The sequence below is a fragment of the Atractosteus spatula genome, unplaced genomic scaffold, assembly GCF_055471065.1.
Source record: "Atractosteus spatula isolate fAtrSpa1 unplaced genomic scaffold, fAtrSpa1.hap1 Scaffold_157, whole genome shotgun sequence".
NCBI classification, from domain to species: Eukaryota; Metazoa; Chordata; class Actinopteri; order Semionotiformes; family Lepisosteidae; genus Atractosteus; species Atractosteus spatula.
This window is the reverse complement of record NW_028296716.1, coordinates 719-12919: the sequence shown is the minus strand read 5'-3', so window position 1 is coordinate 12919 and position 12201 is coordinate 719. Positions and strand designations below refer to the sequence as shown.

Below are 12201 nucleotides of genomic sequence, written 5' to 3'. Positions count from 1 at the left end.
CCTCCTGAGAGCAATCTGCCACTCCAAGATCCTTGGTAAGGTCCTGTTTAAACCCAGCCAGGTGAGGAGCATCCAGGGAGTGCGTTCTGTCCAGTCCAGCCTGGGTCACCGTCTTCCTGAGAGCCTGCTGATGGCTTTTAAGAACTGGGAGGACAGTAGGAATACAAAATACACATTTAAACATTTTTACTTCTAAGACAAACTAGAATACAAGTATAAAACAAAAGATACATTTGGAAAAAATAGAAAGTTCTCCAGAACTCACATCTTCCCCTTCCTCTTCCACTTCAGTCTCTGGCATCTCTTCCTCCTGGACAGCAGCCTCTTGCTCAGGGCATCTGGACCACTGGTATATCATTTTAACATACCCTTACATAAAGGTAAAGGTTAGAAATGAAACAGAAGAACCCTTATAAATTATAAATATCTTACCTTGCTGATGTGTCTTCAGGATTCCACATAAAACAGTCCATGGACTCCGCCAGTCTCACATTCTCACCACACATGAGCCCTATGCTCTTGCAATCCCCGACCTGCCCATTCCTCAGGTGATTCAACAAGTCCTTCCTGGCCTGGAGAAGGAACTTGCTGATCTCCTCTGCTGAGGCTCATTTCATACACACCCTCTTTAGGTGAAGAGGAAACTGGTCAAATGTCTTCAGGCAGGTCTTGCACACCAGAGGAATCCTCATGGGTCTCTTTTGAAAATAAATAACTTTTGTGTAAAGGAACAAGTCAAGACTGTTTCAGTTTCTTAACCGAGCCTTAATTTTCTCTCCAATAGCTTCACCATATTGTTTATTGAATTTTTATCAGAATTATACCTTGCTCTAAAATAATGACTTTATAAAACAACTTAACTCTTACTTGGTCTTGTTCGCAGTCTTTCCAGTAGAAGTCGTTGTAGAATTTAAGAACTGCTGTGATAATTTGATCTGCCCGAGTGTCCTTCCCTAACCCAGTATTGATAGCTTGTGTACTGTAGGGTCCAAAGGTGGTGTTCTGCAATTTCCTCCCATAATGTTTCTTTGATCAGTTGGAAGCAAGTGTGAAAGCTTCCTCCCAGTGGGGAAGCTCAAGATCCTCTAGTTGTATGACAAATTTTCCTCATAGTGCTCTTCGAGGATCTGCAGTGTGGTGTGAAGCCAATTTTTGGCATTGCTTACCAGCTTCAAATATGTGAGTTTGGGTGGCTTGGCAGGTTTTATGAGTTCCTCGGTCTTCCGTCGTAGGCTGGCGGGTGCTCGGTTCTCCCGTCCAATAAAACTGCTGTGTTTTGTTAATGGTGGACTGTTTGGATCATTTTGTAGATGATCCTGGTTCCTTGTTGGAAGGTATCCTGTCTGTTTGACATGTTTGTTGTGTAGGCAGTGTGGAGGGTGACCGTACGGTTGCGTACGTTGTCAACTCTGGATTGATCCATACTTACCATTTAAATGCCTAAAGCTTCGTTGACACCATTAGGTTTCCACTGTTAGGCAGCTTTACCTCTGTAGAATCTGTGGCTCCATAGGAAGACAATCTTGCCTTTCTGTGTGTCGCTATGTTTCTGCCTGGGTCTTCTTCAGGCATTGTTCTGGAACACTGTGTCCATGCTGGCCTGTTTTTATCCTGTTTTGTAAGGGGCAGTGTGTTGTAGTTCCTCCTAGGGGGCTAGTTTGTATCCTATGGTCTGTGTTCCTTCTGTACGTTTCTGTACGAGTAGGTGCAGTTTCAGTTGGTGAATGGGTTTCTGCTTTCCCTGGTGGGGATTATGCATGGACCATTAACATCTCAATAGGAAATCAGGGTCTTTTTGTTTTCCTCCCTAGTAGGACTGTGCAAGCTGTGCGAGTTTCCATAGCTGATTGGTTTCAGTTATTCTTCTGTTTGTTGCGTGTTAGTATGGTGAAGAGTTCCAGTCCCTGTAGGGTCTGGCTATTGAGGAGAGGGGAACAAAGCTCCTTCTCCCAGATTTTATCCGAGAGGGGACCATCTGGGACAAGGAGAGCACTCTCCTTCCAACGACTAAAACCCTCCCGGTTTTTCTGATGTTCAGGTCTTGTGTAAAGATAGTATTAAGTCTTTTGATCCACTCCCTTTCCTTTTTCTTTCTTTCTATCTCTGTCCAGTTGGGGTTGCTTTCCAGTCCCGTGGTTCCTGATGTACCTGTGTTGTGTCAGCTGGGTTCGGATGGAGTTACCCGTTCCCCCCACATAGGTCACCCCGCACTTTTTGCACTGGATGCTGTAGATGGCGTTATTGATGTTTTCTGAGAGTGCCCTTTGCAACTGGAAGATTTCTTTAGTTTCTTTGTTTTGGATCATTGTTTTCTGTTATGAAATGTTTGGCTCTTGGTGTATATGATCTGTTTTGTACAGGTTTTAGCTTGCTTTGGACTAATTAATGCTGAAGGTTTTTGTTTTTTTCTGTGTGCAGATATGATTTTGTGCTCCCTCGGTATGTTTGTGTTTTCTAATATCATGGTTTTTGGTTGGTTTTTATGCTGAGTTGAGAATATGATGTGTTGAGGGGTATTTTTCTGTCATCTGGAGTTTTTCTATTTAGAAATGTTTGTGCCACATTTTTGAGGAAACTTTGTGTGTATCTTCTCTGGCATAAAGCTGGGAAGAGTGTGTATTTGGCTTCCTCAAAGTCTTGTTGTTGTGTACAGATTTTGTGGAAGTGTAGGAGTTGTGATTTTACCAGTCCTTTTAAAGTATGTTTTGGGTGGAAGCTATCCTTGTGCAGTAAGCCGTGTGAATGTGTCTTTGAAAAATACCTTGATGTCCAGTTTGTCTGTGTTGTTGAAGGAAGAAACCTTGTATGTGGTGGTGTCTAGGAAGTCTATCAGGCTACCATGCTTGGTGTATTTGAGTTTAATGGACCTGTGGTGTGTGTTGAGGGTGTTAATGATTTCTTGTAAGGCTTGATATGTGCTGCCTATATGTTTATTTTTTATATCTTTGCCCTGGGATGGACTGGTGTCCTTTCCAGGGTGTAGCCTGCCATGTGTCTATTTCTTGCCACGTTTTAAAGTGGAGTTACAATCTTACTATTTTTACAGTTTAAATTGACATTTACAAATGTATATTGAAGCAGCTACCCACCTGAACTACACTATGTCAGCATGTGTAGTCTGCAAAGGAACAAGTAATAGGTTTATTCCATACTGAAAAGAGAAGAGAGAAAACTCAATGTTTCGGCTGTGAAGCCTTCTTCAGGTGTGAGAAAGACAGGGCAGATTACAAAGATTAAATAGCACAGAAGAACAAAAGCTGGGAGAAGGGAGGAGGCAGGAGCAGCAGAGAGGCCACTCAGGAAGTGCAAAATGGAGAGAGGTGAAGAAAGGTGTGAAGTCAAAACCTGCAAGAGAATAGAGAAGATTACATTAAAATAAGTCAGTCATTGAGAGATCCTGGCTATTTGAGGTGAAAAGAAAAACTATGGGCTTGGAGAAATCTTTAACCTTCCCAGCCCTAATATGTTCTCTGAAGCATTCTCCTAGTCTCCTTTCGGTTTCCCAAATGTAGATAGCTGGGCATTTTTTGCAAGAGATACAGTAAATGAGATTCAGGATGTTGTCAGGGTTATCTGGAATTGTCCTGTGATGCCCTGATTGTCGTTAGATATGTATTTGCCAGTGATGCAGCGAGTGCTATTGCAGGGGAAGGTGCTGAGTGTGAGGGAGCTGTGAAGAAGAAGCTTATGTGGTGGTCAGCGATAAGAGATGATTGGGCGGTCGGAAAAAAGAGTACCAATGGAGGGATCGTCCTGTAAAATGTAGTCATTGTTAATGATGGTCCTGGGGATAGAAATTGGGTTAGGGTGGTAGGGAAGCACCGAGGGAATGCAGTTGTGAGACTGGGAGTTCCTGATTGAGTTGATGATCCGAGGGCTGTTTTTGGCCCGGGAGTAGAATAAAGCGACACTTTTCATCAAACATTTTGACAGGTACCACGCCCCCTTTTTCAGCCAATGGGAGGCCGCCATGGGCAGATGTCCTGCCCCCTTATCGGCCAATGGTGCAATGTTATGGGCGGATGTCCCGCCCCCTCGAGAGCCAATGGTGTGTCATAATGAGTGTTGTTGTCCCGCCTTCCACCCCTAGCAGCCCCAGGCCTCAGGGTCCAAATGCCCACCACCGCATCCCCTTCGATTTATAAATAAGTGTGTGAAAGAGCGTATTAGCAACGAGGGATGGAAGGTGATCATGTCTGCTGCAGGTTTGAATGCAATCTATTATAACCCTAGGGAATCGGCGGTGTGGGAAGTCTGGTGAGTGCCGCGAGTTTCTTGGGTGTGAGCGCACGCACGCACGCATGCACACTGACTGACTGAGTAAAGTGTCACAGAAAGAACTCGCAGGACAAATAGCATGTGAAATGTGAACCACTTTATTTCATCGGTAGGTTTTAAATTACAGAAACATCCCAGTATACACTTTTAAACTTTTCACACACATTACAGACTACTGCTTGCAATCGCCAATTAAATGTTGGTGCAGAAAATTAGTTGTAGCTATCGCCCCAACATTGTTCAGAAACTCAGCAGCATCTGAAAAAGCATTCATAACGCCCTTTCTCTTGCCATTTTTTATAGCCATGAACACCGAACTGGGCGACCCTAACAGAGCAAATAAATTAGCCTGAGTGATCAGAGGGACGGTGTTACCACAGGTTCTATGTAAAATACGTTGTATTTTGGAATACACACCGCTGAATCCGCCAGGCTTCAGTTTCTGATCTGAAAACATCAGAATCGCAGTAATTTCACTCATGTTCTTTACATGCACATCTATCTCTTTAACAAATTCAAGGACATTAGCATTCAGTTAATTGATTTTCATTTCAAGCTTTGCAGAAAGAAGAGTGTAAAGCACTTTTTGTAAGAATTCTTACGTATACATTCGAAATTTTTCGTTCTTCTCACAATGGCACACCTGTGTCTGTAAAACAGAGTGAAAGCTCTATTCACATTGCGAGTATTTCACAGCCCTGGTTTTACATAGATCTTTTTTCTTTTCTGTAAAAATAAGTATAAATAAGTATAAAATAAGTTTTGCAACGCACCAAAAGTCACGTGTAGTATTTTTCCATCTACCTTTACAAGTAAGGAGCGTACATTCTCATATGGCGAGCGGTCGTCAATTATTTTTCTCAGCAAGTGCTTTATAATCTGCTCAGTATCATCTGTAAAAGTATAGGCACCCAGGCCACTGGCGATGTACAGAACAGCCGATAAAATTCGGGCTAAACTGAGACACTTATAAATTTCTAATGCGGCAAACAACACATCTTTGTACTGTAACATGACCAGGGGAAGGGTCATTCATAACAGGTATTTTCGGAATGACCTACTTAAAATACTAGATATGGACCTTAGCAAAATGGCTGCCAAAAAGAATCAGCTGACCGGTAAATGGAAAGGGTCTACCCTGAGAAACAATGAGACACAGCTGAGCCGCATCAGGAACCGAAATATAAGTGCCCCGGAGGCAGTGAACAGGGCGGAAGCCGATAAGGTGAATGCGGTTTGGAGGAAAAGAGAGGAAAGAGGTGTATGTTAAAGATCGGGCTAAAGAATAACGGACTACTGAAAGGAGAAAAGGTTTATGGTTTTTGGATTACGGACACTGGATAAAGATACATCGCGGATTGGCTTTATTACGGACTTTTGGAACTCGGATCGGATCAGGATTAAGGGAACGGATTACGGACTGTATTTGGAAGATAGTTGGAGGAAGAAACGCCACAAAACTCAGGAAAGAAAAGTGTGGTGTGAGTACTACTTTCATTTACATAAACTTTCCCCCGGAGACACCACAGTACCCATCCGCGCACCCGACAACCAGGCATGTGTGACCCCGTTGACCTGGATGATTAATCAAACAGGCCGCGCATTCATCAACCACAACCCCCTTTAAACAATGGTTGAAGGTGCAACATACCACCCACTTTACAATCTGATCCATAGCATCGGGCTCATTAGAGCCATCGTTAGCTAAACTAGGTTGAACATTATCATTAATCACATTTTGGCGAACACACATGAACAGACACGAAACATTCAAGCTTGATGGTAGTTTGAAGATTGATGCATCGACCTCTTCGTTATTCTATTAAAGGAAAAAAGAAAAGGAAGGCTTAACAAAATAAATAGGCATGCTTTTTACCTAAAATATTTAAATTGTAATGCCTCTTTTGTGTTAGAGTTCTTTGTTTGCTTCGAACTTGCTGTGGTTTAATATTTACCATTTGTAGCAACTCTTCATCAGTCGTTGACGGACCCCCAACACCTGAATCGCCATCAGAGTTCACATGACAGCCACTGTCACACACCACTGAGTGCTGAGTCAGCTTTTGCTAAAAAGAAGACAAAGTGTTGAAAACGAAATACGCTAAACGCAGATTGAAACAACAATTCCACGATCAGAAAAAATATTTTAGCAACCTACTTCTTCAGTTTGCATAGCAGAGGAATCCGATGATTCACTACTCAAAGAAGCCATCTTCGCAGCAGTCAATATCGGGGCCTCACAGCTCAGGTGTCACACTTCAAAACTGGCAAGTCGGCTAATTTAAGCATAAACTCCAAATTTGTAACCATGCTCAAGACATTTTTCAAATGGTTGTGATGTTTTAGAACGCCCCACCATATCCCCCCGCCCCAAAATCACACGTGTTTTATCGAGAGTGAAAAGTAATCACGTTGAATTAAAATATGTAAGCTTATTTCAATGACAAATTCTCAACAACTTTTCAAAAGTTTGAAATGATTTTCCACGTACCGTGAACGTAAAGTCTTTAAACCTTAAAAATATTAACATGCAACCCAAGCCTCAAATGATGTGTGTTTCTCTAGAAAAGAAATTACATTGAATCAAAAAATGTAAAACTTATTTTATCTTTTGAGAAGAGCATTGTAGGGCGGGTCTTTATATTTTAGTGGATAGGTCATAAAAGTGTTAAAATAATTGAATAAGACACATTTAGCAGCGATAACTTATAAGCACGAGCAAAAATTGATCTTATAGATTATAGACGCTTATAGATTTTAACAATATAACAGACTTTACTAAAATGTTTACTTTTAAAATAAATATTACATCACAACATGTCCACACTCAGGCACCTGCCGTTAAAGGTTATGGGATGTAGAGATACAGTATATAAGGTTCATGATAAGAATAAATGGCTGGCGATAAACCTTTCCTCGATCCTTTGCGGACTTGTAAAACTGTTCATGATCAGAATAAAAAACGCTCACGCTATTACACAAGCACCCGTGTCTCGCCAAAGCTGACAAATAAACAGACGGAAAAGCCGCACTGCACGTGTGAACAGGGGAATGAGCGAGCGAGCGGGGATAGGGCGCCTCCTGCGCTTAAAAGCTTACAGCACCTGGTATTCCCAGGCGGTCTCCCATCCAAGTACTAACCAGGCCCATCCCTGTTTAGCTTCCAAAATCAGACAAGATCAGGCGTGCTCAAGGGGGTGTGGCCGTAAGCGAGAGCAGGGCTCACTGGCACCCTTCTTATAGAGAGGACAGCTCCGCCACATCTTTTACGACGCTGCTTTTTTTCCCTTGCGTTTTTCTCTTCTTCCCACGTTCTCTCTCTTCACTGCCTTCGTCCCCGCTCTATTTCACTTCAGCCTTTCACTCTTGCTTCCTTCCAATGAGGACGGAGCTGCGGGAGAAAGGGCGCTATAGAGGATCGCTGTGGAGAGCTGCTGCTGTGCTTTGACATCTGAGCTCTGTGGAAAATGATCTCAATACAATTCTGAAAAAGGCGACTCCCCGAACGCCAGCCGAACAAGTCTCCACAGCCGAAGCGCTGTGTCTCTTTTCAGCTGGCGATAAACCTTTCCTCGATCCTTTGCGGACTTGTAAAACTGTTCATGATCAGAATAAAAAAGGCTCACGCTAATACACAAGCACCCGTGTCTCGCCAAAGCTGACAAATAAACAGACAGAAAAGCCGCACTGCACGTGTGAACAGGGGAATGAGCGAGCGAGCGGGGATAGGGCGCCTCCTGCGCTTAAAAGCTTATAACACCTAGTACTCGCAGGCGGTCTCCCATCCAAGTACTAACCAGGCCCGTCCCTGCTTAGCTTCCGCAATCAAACGAGATCAGGCATGCTCAAGGGGGTGTGGCCATAAGGGACAGCAGGGCTCACTGGCACCCTTCTATTAGAGAGGACAGCTCCGTCACCTCTTTTACGACGCTGCTTTTTTTCCCTTGCGTTTTTCTCTTCTTCCCACGTTCTCTCTCTTCACTGCCTTCGTCCCCGCTCTATTTCACTTCAGCCTTTCACTTGTAGCGGCAATGGTTGTTAATAAGACAGAATTAAGTGTTGCTGTGCTTTTTCAAATGAGGCCCCATCTCTCTGTTCATCTCTGTGGTGCAGCCACAGAGAAACTATTCATGCAGGCTGATTTAAAGATGTTTTCTTTTGATAAGGGACAGCTCCCAAATGGGGATGCACTTAGCTAAGCCTAGCTATCATGATCAATGGTCATCCATTGGCGCCTATCTTTCTAGGGTGTGCCAGATGGACATCTGGACTGCATTCCTAAGTGTCAGGAGTAAGTGACTCACATCTCACCTTCAACAACCAATCAGGGACTGGTAGGGCCGAGTAACCTACGTGGGACTCTGATGCCCATGGAACTTTCAGCCAATGAACGAGCTGAAGTTCCTCCAGGTAAAAACAGGCAACACAGAGGGCCTGAGAGACTATTTCCTGGACTTTTCTAAAGGGAATTCAAAGGAGAATTCCAGGGCAGGACGGCCCAGGAGCCAAAGGCTCCCAAGGGCAGGACATTCTCGCAGCGCGCCTCCTGACCATCCTAAGAGTCAGCCTGGACAACCACGGAACGACCAGTGTGTCCGAGTGCCAGAACTTTCCTTTGTTCTAAGAGTCTAGAGCGGAGGTTGCCAGAGAGTAACCAGAGGATCCACCTGAGGTAAGCACCAGCAGCAAGCCTTGTGAACAGGTCGGAACTGTGGACAGCTGAATCACTAATCAGAACTAGCGCTTCATCAGGAATGAACCGGTCCTCTTCCTGACTTGCTGGGACCCACAGTCATCTTTTCTCCTGTGCACAAACTTTGCTAGTTAAAGCCAACACTAACTAGCCGGTCAGTGAGCATCTGCAGCACAGCACAGCCTGGCACGGAGCCAAAGAGCCCGCAGGAGATCTGAATCCCCAGAGATTGGATGAGTATTCAACTTCAATGCATTACAGCTCAAGAATTCAATTGTTATCCCAACCAGTTGATATCAATTTTATTCCTAAGAGTTATGTACTTGTTTTGAGTATCTAATGTAGAAGTTGTAACCAAGTTCAATTACGAAACGGTCTAAATGAATGATATACTGAACTTATGTCCTCTTGATATATGTAACTCTTTGTAACTGAATGAATATATATCTTTTGTATTCTGAAAACCGTCACGATAAGATCTGTTAGGTTTACATGCATATTTTATGTATTAATAAATGTATCCTCGTGTATTAGTACCTGTGTGTGTGTGTGTGTGTGTGTGTTGTTTGAGTTATATCGCATGGTTGGATTCTAAGGCCATTAAAAGAATCCATTTCGTGATTTACGGCTACAATTAATAATTGTCCCCTTAAATGCCCAAATTCTACATTAGTATAGTGGCAAGTATCCCCGCCTGTCACGCGGGAGATTGGGGTTTGATTCCCCACCGGGGAGTAGCTTTTCTTTTACCTCCTTAGAGAAAGGACTGCCTTTCACTTCTCTGTTTTCTTTCACAGCGTCGTGCACCTTTTCATTGCTCTCGCTTTCAGAGCCTCCGCACGGCACACGACTCGACATCAGAAAGCACATTGAAGTGAAAGCAGGAAGCGCTGCGACATGCACTGTGCAGATCCCGCCACACTAAGAGGTGAGTGGGTCTGTTCGATGCACAAAGAACGCTTTGATAAGCGTCAAAGGCAAGTCATTCCGAGTTGGTCGTTTGTGTTTTCTGTTCAGACGCGAAATGCTGAAATGATCTCTCGGCTCCTCGGTTGTCATTTCTGCTCCGTAAAGAAATCACAGCACGCGTCGGCTTCCAGCACGGTGGGTCGGGACACGATGCCGGGGGTCGGAGAGAGCGATGTCTTCCTCGTTAGTATAGTGGTGATTATCCCCACCTGTCACGCGGGAGACTGGGGTACATCAGGACGCGCATTGGAGTGAAAGCAGGATGCGCTGCGACATGCACTGTGCAGATCCCGCCACACTAAGAGGTGAGTGGGTCTGTGCGATCACAGCGCTAGGCGAATCCCCAATCCCCTTTTGTGCGTGGCGACAAAAGAAGCCGGTCTGTTTCCGCCCAGTTTCGAACCAGGGACTTTTCGCGTGGGAGGCAAACGTGATAACCACTACACTACGGAAACGGTAGCAAACCCTTCCCAGCGGCCCAGTGCTGAGCTTCGCCAATGCGATTCAGCTGCTTCCAGTGCCTTTATTGGAGTGCGCTGATGGACCGTGCTCTCTCTCCAGAGACCAGCACGCCTGTCATGGACGGAGCAGGAAAAGCGGCGCCACATTCTACAGCCCTCTCCACGCAATCGACGAAATCGGGCTACTGAAGTGGAGAAAATCGCCTCTCCAGAAAGTGCAAATATCATCTTGGAGAGTATAAATCCTATTGCCGAAGGTCAGCCCTGTCTACCAGAGTAACCCTCCCACCTCCTGCAGCGATGATCAGCTCGTCTCACACGCGAGAAGTCTTCGGTTGGAAACAAGCGCCCCCTCTTCTCGCGCGTTTTGCACGTTCGAGTGGTTTTAATGCGGCTCCTTCGTACACGGTGCTGATCTTTTGGAAAGCAGGAGGCAAAACTGACACGTTCCCATACCGGGAGTCAAACCCGGGCCGCCTGGGTGAAAACCAGGAATCCTAACCGCTAGACCATATGGGAGCACACAACCCCGCTGTTCCGGGCATCATGCAAGCAAACTACATAAATATGAGAAAACACGCAAGAGAGTTGTCACTCAGAGTGTCGAAGGGTCGATGTATACTGGGGCTCAGTTGAAATGCAACGTCAGGACTTTTCCGAATTAGGTCACACGAAGAGAGCACAGCCTTTTCCGCCCTACCATGTGTGTATCGGTAACTCGCCGTGATCGTATAGTGGTCAGTACTTTGCGTTGTGGCCGCAACAACCCCGGTTCGAATCCGGGTCACGGCAGAATAGGGGCGTCTACTTTTACTACTTGCGCGAATGAAGGCAAAAGAAAGCCAATCGATGTGAACGAACGGCGCTTTACAGAGGAGTACTGCCTGACTGGATCGTTGATGAACGACAGAGGCCACTCCGACCTCTTCTCGGTTTTCTTCAACGACTTACTAAGGATCTTCTTCACATTCGCCCATGCAGGGGAAGCCAGTTACACCAAAGCAAACGCAGGAAAGTGCATTTCAAGCAGAGACCAGGAGGGACTTGTTTACACCGAGAGTGGTCGGAGAATGGAACAATGCGCCCAGCCCTGTTGCTGGAGCCGATTCTTGATGAGATCTTGGGCTCACTGGATGCTAATCTTTCTGTTGTTCTTGCAGGTCCTGCGCTGCTTTTGAGCCGACAGAGCTCGTCCTGGTCTGTCGGCACAGCCCAATTGCAAATGATCGGCTCCGCGTACAGAAGGAACGTGCGTTTGGTACAAGAGTGCATGAAGGCACCGGAAATACATTGGGAACAAATGACCGGTCGCTCAAGACCTCTGTGAAGTACAGGAGCGTGCAACAAGAGGCTGTTTCCGCCCGGTCTCGAACCGGGGACCTTTCGCGTGTTAGGCGAACGTGATAGCCGCTACACTACGGAAACCTGCAGGGACCGCTGCTGGTGTCTCGCTTGCGTTTCGGGCTGAGAATGGGAAGCGTCACTTTAGGCAGGGGGCGCTGGAGAGAGGAACAAAGGGCGCGATGAAACAAAATGCCGAAACCCGGGATCGAACCAGGGACCTTTAAATCTTCAGTCTAACGCTCTCACAACTGAGCTATTTCAGCAGTGCACAGAGCCCACAGCCACCTGCTCCAGCCTTCCTGTATTGCGGCATGAGCGCACCAAGAGGAGCGGGAGAGTGTTGCAGGAACGTCACTCAGAAGGAAAGCCACCCAGCTGCGCCCTCTGAGCTCTGTCCAGCGCATCTTCCTCGCATGGACTCCTGCCTGCGACGGGCAGGAAACAATTAGCAAGAAC

General features: G+C 45.6%; 4 non-coding genes and 2 pseudogenes across 4 annotated transcripts; 1 reads left to right on the top strand and 5 right to left on the bottom strand.

The window, feature by feature from the left end:
- Window positions 1-7370: 7370 nt before the first annotated feature.
- LOC148809197 (5S ribosomal RNA) lies at window positions 7371-7489 on the bottom strand (annotated as a pseudogene).
- A 537-nt stretch (window positions 7490-8026) lies between these two features.
- LOC148809196 (5S ribosomal RNA) lies at window positions 8027-8145 on the bottom strand (annotated as a pseudogene).
- A 2177-nt stretch (window positions 8146-10322) lies between these two features.
- trnag-ccc (transfer RNA glycine (anticodon CCC)) lies at window positions 10323-10395 on the bottom strand. The gene has a single exon. It is a non-coding gene; the product is annotated as a tRNA-Gly (tRNA).
- A 453-nt stretch (window positions 10396-10848) lies between these two features.
- trnae-uuc (transfer RNA glutamic acid (anticodon UUC)) lies at window positions 10849-10920 on the bottom strand. Its single transcript has one exon. It is a non-coding gene; the product is annotated as a tRNA-Glu (tRNA).
- A 201-nt stretch (window positions 10921-11121) lies between these two features.
- Window positions 11122-11193, top strand: trnah-gug (transfer RNA histidin (anticodon GUG)). The gene has a single exon. It is a non-coding gene; the product is annotated as a tRNA-His (tRNA).
- A 560-nt stretch (window positions 11194-11753) lies between these two features.
- Window positions 11754-11826, bottom strand: trnav-aac (transfer RNA valine (anticodon AAC)). Its single transcript has one exon. It is a non-coding gene; the product is annotated as a tRNA-Val (tRNA).
- Between the last annotated feature and the right edge of the window lie 375 nt (window positions 11827-12201).